Genomic DNA, 9,058 nt, shown 5'->3' with positions numbered 1-9,058 from the left:
GCGATGGCAGCCTCCAGCTCGGTGCCTCCGCCGCAGCAAGAAGGCAAATGAAAGAATGCCATCAATCACCCCCCTCCCTGCAAAAATAATAATAACAAAAAGCCAAAGCTGTGCGTTTTGCTGACGCCCTCCCCCCCTCCAGCGGAAAGCCGGGGAGGTACCGCGGGGGGTGCGCGGCAGCGGGGTCCCCCCCTTTTCGTGTCCCCCCCTTCCCCCGGCCGGCCGGCCGGGTCTGGCGGGGGCGAAGGGGGAAGCGGAGGAGGAGCGGGATGGGGCTGGAGGCGGTGGCAGCGCCGGAGGGGGTCCCCACCTCGCCCCCCGCCGCCGGGGAGCTCGAAGTTGGGGCGCCCCCCGGGGCCGGCCAAAAAGCGGCTGCACGGCGGCGGCCGGAGCCTCAGCGGCTGGGATAGACCCAGGAGCGCGTCCATAGCTCCGAAGACGGAAAGAAGCCAAGCAGGGGGATGCTTGTGAGACAAGTCTTAGCGTTGCTTCCGTGGCTCTTTGGTGAAATGTTTCCCTTTCTGTTATTTTTTGTAAAGCTCATTATTTAAATATTTTCTTAATTTTTAAAAAAGGGTTTCAAGAGGCTTGGAAGGACAGATTAATAAAATATCAGTGTTTTCGTTGGGCAAACGTTTCCCTCGTTGTTGATGATTTGTGTTGCGTTCCTCCCTGTGCATTTTGCTCTTTCACTGGTAGCACAGAGAAATGTTAAAAGCAGCTATCTTTTGAATTTTAAACTTCACACAAATCCCTATAAACCCATTTATTGCATTTACTGTATTTGAAGATTACAGCAATGCAATGTTAGAGCAATGTCATAGCTACACTAGAGATATTCCACTGTAAATCTTTCATTCTGAAATGTACCCTTTGGTAAGAAATTGGCCATGCTTGGGCTCAGTTCAAGTTGGGTTTTGTTTGTTTATTTGTCTTCTGCATGAAAGGGAAAAGTGTCAAGCAGCTAAAGAAAATTCACATATTTTATACTTAAGCAATCAGGAAGAAAAAAAAACTCACAAGCCCCCCTGAAGTGGTGTCATTTTTTTTAAAGTCCACAGATAAGTGGATTTTAAAGGTGTCTCAAACTTAAGAGTTTATGCAGTCCAGGATAAGCACCGTGTATCCTTCAGTTTGAACTTCTAAGTTTGAAAAGAAACCCTATGACGAATTTTACATATCGCTTTCCTAGAAGCACGTGGAGATATGCTGCCAGTGGGTCAAAATCTCTTGCTTGCTCCTTTGAGGTTCAAGACAACAGCGCTGCTCCCATGTACTTTGATTTTAAGCTAGTCTTACTTGGAGCTTCTGAATTAGATGAATACTCCTGGGCTTTAGTGGGCTTTGGATCAGACCCTTTCATAAGCAAGGCATCAGAATGCGGCACTGTGCTTCTTGGCCACATGGGAGTCACTCGACATGCACACTAGTGTAAGTGGGAGCAAAATCTGGTTCAGTGCTCACACCGTACAGAGATAGTTAGTCTCATAGCAACAAGGGATTCCAGAAGACTTCCCATTTGGGAGGACAGTGGTACCTGGCAACGATGCTCGCTGTACTAAATATGGTTCGCTGTGTTTTTTGTATTTTCTTAATAGACTTGGACTTTTCAAAGGCGGCGAGTCCTATTCAAAAACAGCCACCTTCAATATCTTGACTTGTCACATGCATAAAGATTTATAAAATATTAAAGATATCTCAAGTTACCAACATGGACTTCTCTGGAAGACTTTTCTGAATAAATTCCCTTGACAAAAATGGCCCCTTATCTTTCAGCCTATTAAGATTTGAACCCCCAGCTAATACAATAACACCCGTCCAACAGTTTCTAAGCTGCTTAGGCTAAGAGAGATTTATAGAACTAACTCACTTCGTATTTCCAGGTTTTTGCCAAAGCTCTGACCCCATGTGTCTCCAGTAATACAGAGGGGCAAAGGGCTATGGTCTCAGCAATAGCTTCTGCCTGGAATCCGCTCCACAGGAACTTCTCCACTTGTGTTTTAATGTTAAAGAGAGATGTGAAGCACCTGAAAGCTCCTTCATGCAGGTAAAAGATGGTGATGGCATTAGAAGACATTTCCAACGCAGTGGACCATTGGGAAAAGTAGTAAGGAAAGCATTTTCCTGATGGCCAAGGAGCAAAAGCAAATGTGTTTGAGATATGAGTTCTTCCCAGTTCCTATGGGAAAGCAGCACAACAGATAAGTGCATCATTTCCAAATGTATGTTCTCTTTTGGAAACACAGCTCATTTGTTCCTTTTACTGAAACTTCTGTCTAGTTCAACAGAATTACTAAAACTGGAACTCTGTAGTGAAGACAGCAGCCTTTGCTCAATTCTGTAGGTTTAAAAATATTTTTGTACTCTGTATTTAGTTCTGTGGGAAAAAAAAAAAAAAAAAAGAAAAAAAAAACACTCTAAAACTTTAAAAGATCTATTCTTCAGTACCAAGACATTTTATAAATAAGAAGATGCTAAAGTTCCTGAAATGTGACCATGTCCAGACCATGTCCAGACCCCAGATTGTGTTCCATACCACTGTAACTAAGTCTCTGGTATTTTCAGTTGTGTTGAATGTTTCTTGAATGATTATTTTATTACTGTTCATGCAATAAACCCCAAAATTATGCATGGCCAATGCAGATCTAAATGCAGCAGCACAAGAGATGACGTTAGCCCATTCTCACTAATGAATTTGGAATCTACCACTGGCTTTGAAGCACACAAAAAAAAAAAAAAAAAAGAGCAGACAGTATCTATTATTAGCCTATCTAGCCAAACCTTTGCTGATGCCCATTGGATTTCATTTTTGTTACTTTTGAGTTACTCAGGCGATAGTCTGTCACCAGTCACTTGAGGCGATTATTCCAGCCCAGCGGTTCTCTCAGCTGGGATGTTTCTCCTAAGTTAAGTTTAACATTTTATTTGGTTGAAATTCACCCAATTTATCTCTCACACATGCCTGAAGTGGCATTATAAATCCTTTCCCATTTTGAATCTACTCAAAATAGATGATATATTGAATATACAGAAATGAATACAGATGGATATATTTCCACCAATTATCTTTTGCAGCCTTTAAATATTTTTCCCCTGCTGCTCTCTGCATACCAACAGCTGGTTCACATTTCTTTGCATCTGGGCTAGTCACAACTGCAGCAGTCCTCCAAATACCATTGCTGGTCTTTAGCTTACACTGGGCAATGCCACTGAAGTAGAAATTTACCTCTAAAGAGACTTTATTAATCTCTGGTTTGTGATGTGATGTAGCTGCACCAGGAATTACAAACACATATGCATCTTACCATCTCCTTCCATGAACGCCTAAAATTTTTGCTTTATTTTTCCTTCACTCACCTAATTAGCTGATGTGTTAATGTCTGTAATAATTTTTTGACAGACCAAACCCTACTTCCTGCTCTTTCTCCTAATTGCAGATTCATAAAAGGGATAACACAGCAAGGATATTTTAGAATAACCAACGTGCAATTTCTTTGCTGTAGTACCTAATTTCTGCCTAATATTTCTGATATGTGTTTTAAAATATCTTTGCATTTCCTTTGGCTTTCCAATTATATTATTTTGCTGTTCTTGCCTTCTTCCCACCATCTTACTGACTTTCACTTCAGGTATGATTGTATTCTGCTCCTCTATTTATAGAGAAAGAACTGTGCCAGCAGCCTGTGTCCTGTGGGCAGTTGCCCATAGGGAACTCATTGCACTTTCTCCCACTTAGCAGTTACCAGTTCATAATTGCTTTTGGCCACTGCTGATAAAGGCTTTATATGAGCTGGCTAAGACATGAAAGGCTCTGTAAGACCACTGCCATCCCCTGACTCCTGGTAAGTTCCCCAACAGCAGAAATTAGAAATGACACGATATGCCAGTCGCAGGTACTATAGATAGTATGTTACCGTCCTCCTCCATCCATGTTGTACTAATGGACCATCTCCCTTTATATCATTCAAAGTTTTAAACAGCTCACTTCTGTAATGCTGATTTTGTACTCTTTAATTTCACCTTACACACTCAACCTGTTACAGGGAGCACCTAGCTTTCTAGTAGCTGCTCTGACACATTTAACAGCACAATTATAGATGACTTGGTAACTACCCATTGACTAAAAATAACCTAGCAACTGAAGACACACTTAGGTATTTATACTTAGATATCCCAGAGGAACCCTTCACAGCTCTTGGAGCTGGGGAAAACATATGTATCTCACCAAATGCAGCAGGCTAGGAATCCTCAGGGGTGGGGGCGAGGGGATATAAGGGGAAGAGATAACATTGCACAGCTGAAAGATTTTCCAGACAACACTCTGCCAGTTAATCCAACTCTTTTCCAACTAGCTCTGCAATTAAGGTTTCCTACTGAGAACAATGACAGCATTATGACCTGGGGAATTTCTGACGTAGAAAAAAAAACTAACACATGTGGGACTACAAAATTTAGAGCCTTACAAAATTCAGTTCATACACTGATGGTAATTGCAACCAGTACTTATTCACAGGAACTAGTGCCTGTATGCGTATAAGAGAATACGTGAGCTGTCATGAATGAGATGCCACTGAGGAGGGAGCTAGGACAGCATATCCTGTGTGAGGAACCTGCAATGCTGAAACTCTTTTGCCTTCCAGAGCACGGAATTGTTTTGATGTGAGAGGTACCAAGTTTTCACTCAGGCTCTTCTGGAAGAAATATATTTAAGTCTGAAGAGAGAGGCAAATACTTAAAGGCAGTCCTCTAAACGACGTGATTTCGTTTCTGTGATACATGATAATATATGCTATGTCTGCCTGTGGATAGTTTCATATATTTGGAGGGGGGGTGGAGTGGAGCGGGTGGAACTGTACTAAATTGACAGAACCACACGTCTTAATGGAGAACTTGTAATATTATATTGTCTGCCTGCCCTTCCTTTCTTGCTTCCTTTTTTTTTTTTTTCCTGTTTTGTTTATGGCCTTCATGTACTCAAAATGCTTTCAAAACACCTTCATTCATCTACAAAGACCTGAATAGGCAGTAACTTACATCCAGGAGAACTACTAATTTCAAAGAGGAATTCTACAAGGTTTCAAGGGCCTTTCTACCTGCCTCCAGTTGTAAGATTATCATCCTGAAATAATTCAGAGAGTATATAACTATTGGAACTCACAGTTAAGACTGATGGATAAGGCATAGTCTTGAATGTTCCAGTGACTGCAGGGCTACAGAAAACACTGAAATTGAGAAGGCTTATCCTCGTATTTTCACTTTTTATATTTTAAAATCAACTGCATTCTTTAACAATTCCCTACTCAAACTAAAATAATATATGTTTACTACATATATATATATACATTACAAAAAGGATTTGTATTATAACCACAATTATTAAACACATTAATTAATTTAGTTATGATCCATAGTATCCAGCATCACTTGCTGAGGGTCTAGCCTCATACACACAACTGAAAGTCTGTTATGTTCAGTGAGTAAATTCCTCGTGAGACCTATGAAGTAAGCCATGCAGAATAAGTACTGACTCAAGTCATGTAAGTTAAGTTATAGCAAACCTTTATAGAATAGCCAACAGTACAGTATAGTAGTGCTGTATGGAAAAGTTAAAAAGTTAAGAAGTTAAGGGGTTTTGGTGTTTCCCCTCACCTAAATGGAGACAGTAAAATAATAATAATAAATCCAAATACAGCAGGAACAATACTATACAAACTCATACTCACTGGCAACTTGGCCAATAAGCTCTATGACCTATTGCTTGAACTTTAACCAGAGAACTTTACTTTCTATTTAGCTGTTGACTTTTCCCCTCAAAACACGCATATCACAAACATTGATCAGGAGCTAGAGTCACAGAACAATGGACACTTAATTACTGATTCTTACTGTGGTCAGTAGGAAAGGGAGCTGCAACAAAAATGGAGTATATCTAGAACAAACAAGGCACCTCCAGAGTTAGATAAAACATGTTCTGCGCATACAAGGAAGAGACAACGACTGTGTCTTCACTGTTTTAGCATGTTGGTGGATATTACTGAGAGAAGAGGCAATCTTTGGTTGCAAATAAACTAGTGGAGGGGAAACAAATATTTTTCAGACAAATGTGCAGATGTTTTAAAAATATTGAAAACCTCAGATAGACATTTGAATATTGTTACATGCACAAAATGAACAATTATTACATTTTATGTATAAATCAAAATGGGTTTACCACTATGGCACTCTTGTTTTAAGCCTGAAAACTCTTGTGTTTTCAAAAAATTTACACCTGCATCAGACTGTGACATTAAAGGGAACCCAGAATATTATACATTAAGTTTCTTCTGGGTCTGTTTTCAGGAGTTCATTTCAAAATCTCGAATAAGGAAAGGCAAAATTAGAACACAAACTTGTTTTTCATTCTGAAATATAAACCAATAATTTTGCAAGCCATTCATGTATAATATAGTCTACTAGCTCTTGACAGTACAAGAAAAAAAAAAAAAGGTATTAGCCAGTCTTTAGATATTATTAGATATGTCCAGATAACACTAAATAGTGTAAGACATATTTTGTTCAGTAGAGTGAAAATGGATTACTGCAAGCTAATATGAGATTTATTACTGGACTCTGTGCTCTGAGGAATTAACACACTGGAGGCCCTATCAACGTACACCTGGGGTGGGATAATGGTAGGAAAAGCAGATTTATATATATAACCTTCTCCTCCATGTGCAACTTACTTACTACTTGTTTGCTTGCGCTTTTTTGTAGATTTTTTTTTGTATTTGCCAGACACATCAGACAGTCTATATCTTACTACAGTTAATGAAGTGACCACTGTATAGCAGGTTTTGACTTTTCTGTGTGTGTGAAAAGCATGTTTGTAAAGGGTAATATCCTTTTTGGTATCATTTTGGATTATGCTGTTCTAACAGGAACCCTTTTTCTGTATGCTTACATTGTTTTAAAATAGAGAGCTTTAATTACAACATGAAATGGAGCATCTAAGATTTTAACATTAAAAAATAAAAAAATAAAAAAAATTTACACCCTTACTATACCAGGCAGAATTATCTTTGTCAAGTTGCAACTTCAGCACACAGCGTGAACTTCAGTAAAAAACCTGCAGACACTGTAACTGCATCAGTCAGATTTCAGAAGGATAAAACATTACAAAGAGCATTAAACAAATATTGTAAGAGGTAGAACATGTATTTCTACAGCAAAATATGAATTCTCCCTGGACATTGCTTAATCTTAAATAGAGAAGGAGAGGAGTGGGCCATGGACCTGTCTTTGTGCCAGCTCCTGAGATATTTTAGCATCACATCTGTGCTGGACTGTCCTGATCTTCATACTTATCAGCAGGCTTTTGAAGAAGAGACAGAAAGCTTTCTCTGATTTCTTCACATCATGCACACTCAGTGGAAGGTCCACACCAACACCCCATGCCTATACAGCCTTCATTGTGCAAGGGTTCAGTTCAGTTTTTAGTTGCCTGTGTCTGTATCTGAAGGGGCAGATGATTCATCACAACTAATTGCTCATGACTGAACAAGAGTTTGTAAGGTAACACATACAGAGTAGGGATGATCAGAGATTACAGCATGAATATAAGCTGAAGTCTTATATTAGTATATTGGTTAAGCCATGCCCACAGAAACAGATAGCTTTGACCTTAAAGTCACAGCAAAAATTTGAGTAATTACTTCACCAGTATGCTAATATTATATAACATTACATTAAAATAATATTATACATTGAATGGCTACTATGGAAAAAGTAGATACATTATAAGTTGGTAATGATGACAACGTTTTTATATATGAATTACTATATAGAGATAGATACTGTATTTCATTTTTGAAAATACTTGATATATATATATTTAATAGTGCTTATTTGGTTTTGTTTAACGCTTCAGAGGAAATGGGTATAGTCTACTCTGTCATTAATGCGTAAAATAATAGGTCAGTAACACATTTTATAAACTATATGTTCTTGATCCATGCCATAGTGCTTTCAGAATGTGTCAACACTCAGTGATTTCCTTACCCAGCTCAAAAGCATCTTGGAAGCACCCCGGGCAATGTCTCATATACAGCCATTGAGGGTTATCCGCTCCAAAATAGCTGTTATAATCTGAATGGAAGAATCATAAATGATTCAATTGAAATCACTTCTGAAAATGCAAAAGGAAATGAACACAGAATAAACTACAACATTAGGGGGTCTAACAGCCCACACACCTGAAGATTTAGAATTGAAGACTTTAGAGTTTCCCCTTATAATCATCCTGCTGTACGTAATGGCTACTTTCAGATGCTGAGAACAGTACTCATAAAACTGACCCTCACTGATTTTAGAGGAGCTTTTAGTAATCATTTCAAATATAAGTTAACGAAGCACTTACCCAACTGCATCTGACATGACAGAAACCAGGTGAGTCTCTCTCTTTCCCACCTCCCTCTCCCTCCCTTCTTTGAAAGAGGCTAAGTATTCATATCTTCCCTATAAAGGAAATATAGTATAGTACATAGCACTTATCTAGCCTTCACAGTAAAACCCAGCCATATGAAATAAAAACTTAAACTATAATGCCACCAAATGTTGAATCCAAAACCAGCTTGCTTTCTTGGTTTTTGTTTGATTGTTTGTCTATGAAGAAACTATGCCAGGAAAAAAAAAAAAAAAAAAAACACCTTTTCTTCCTTTTATTTTCCTCCAGAAAACTAATGGAATTCCATAAAAACAGAACAAACCAAACTCCCCAACCACATGACAATTACTTGCAGAAAAGAAGGAACAGCTAAAGACAGTATAATAAACTAGAATAATTGTTATGGTTACAAGAGGTATTTTAGATGTATTTTAAATGCCAGCTACTTTGAGTATTCTCTTTGTCTACGTGTAACAGACTTTTTTTTCTTCCACTAGGTAACCCTAGTTTTTAAAATAAGCATGTTGTCTTCATAATTACTTTAGAAGAATACACAAAAGATACAAGAAGCGAGTACTTTATGTCATAAACTGAAATATCAGGTAGTATGAGCAACATAACGTCTACTTGTATATT

At 38.6% G+C, this 9,058-nt stretch overlaps 1 protein-coding gene across 2 annotated transcripts in view; it reads right to left on the bottom strand.

The window, feature by feature from the left end:
• TAFA5 (TAFA chemokine like family member 5) overlaps nt 1–9,058 on the bottom strand; it is a 432,306-nt gene that overhangs the window by 323,924 nt on the left and 99,324 nt on the right. The gene's annotated exons all lie outside the window — the stretch shown is intronic.

Source organism: Anser anser (assembly GCF_964211835.1).
Source record: "Anser anser genome assembly, chromosome: 1".
NCBI lineage: Eukaryota > Metazoa > Chordata > Aves > Anseriformes > Anatidae > Anser > Anser anser.
Note: the sequence above shows the minus strand (reverse complement) of the source record. Positions and strands in the feature narration are given on the sequence as shown.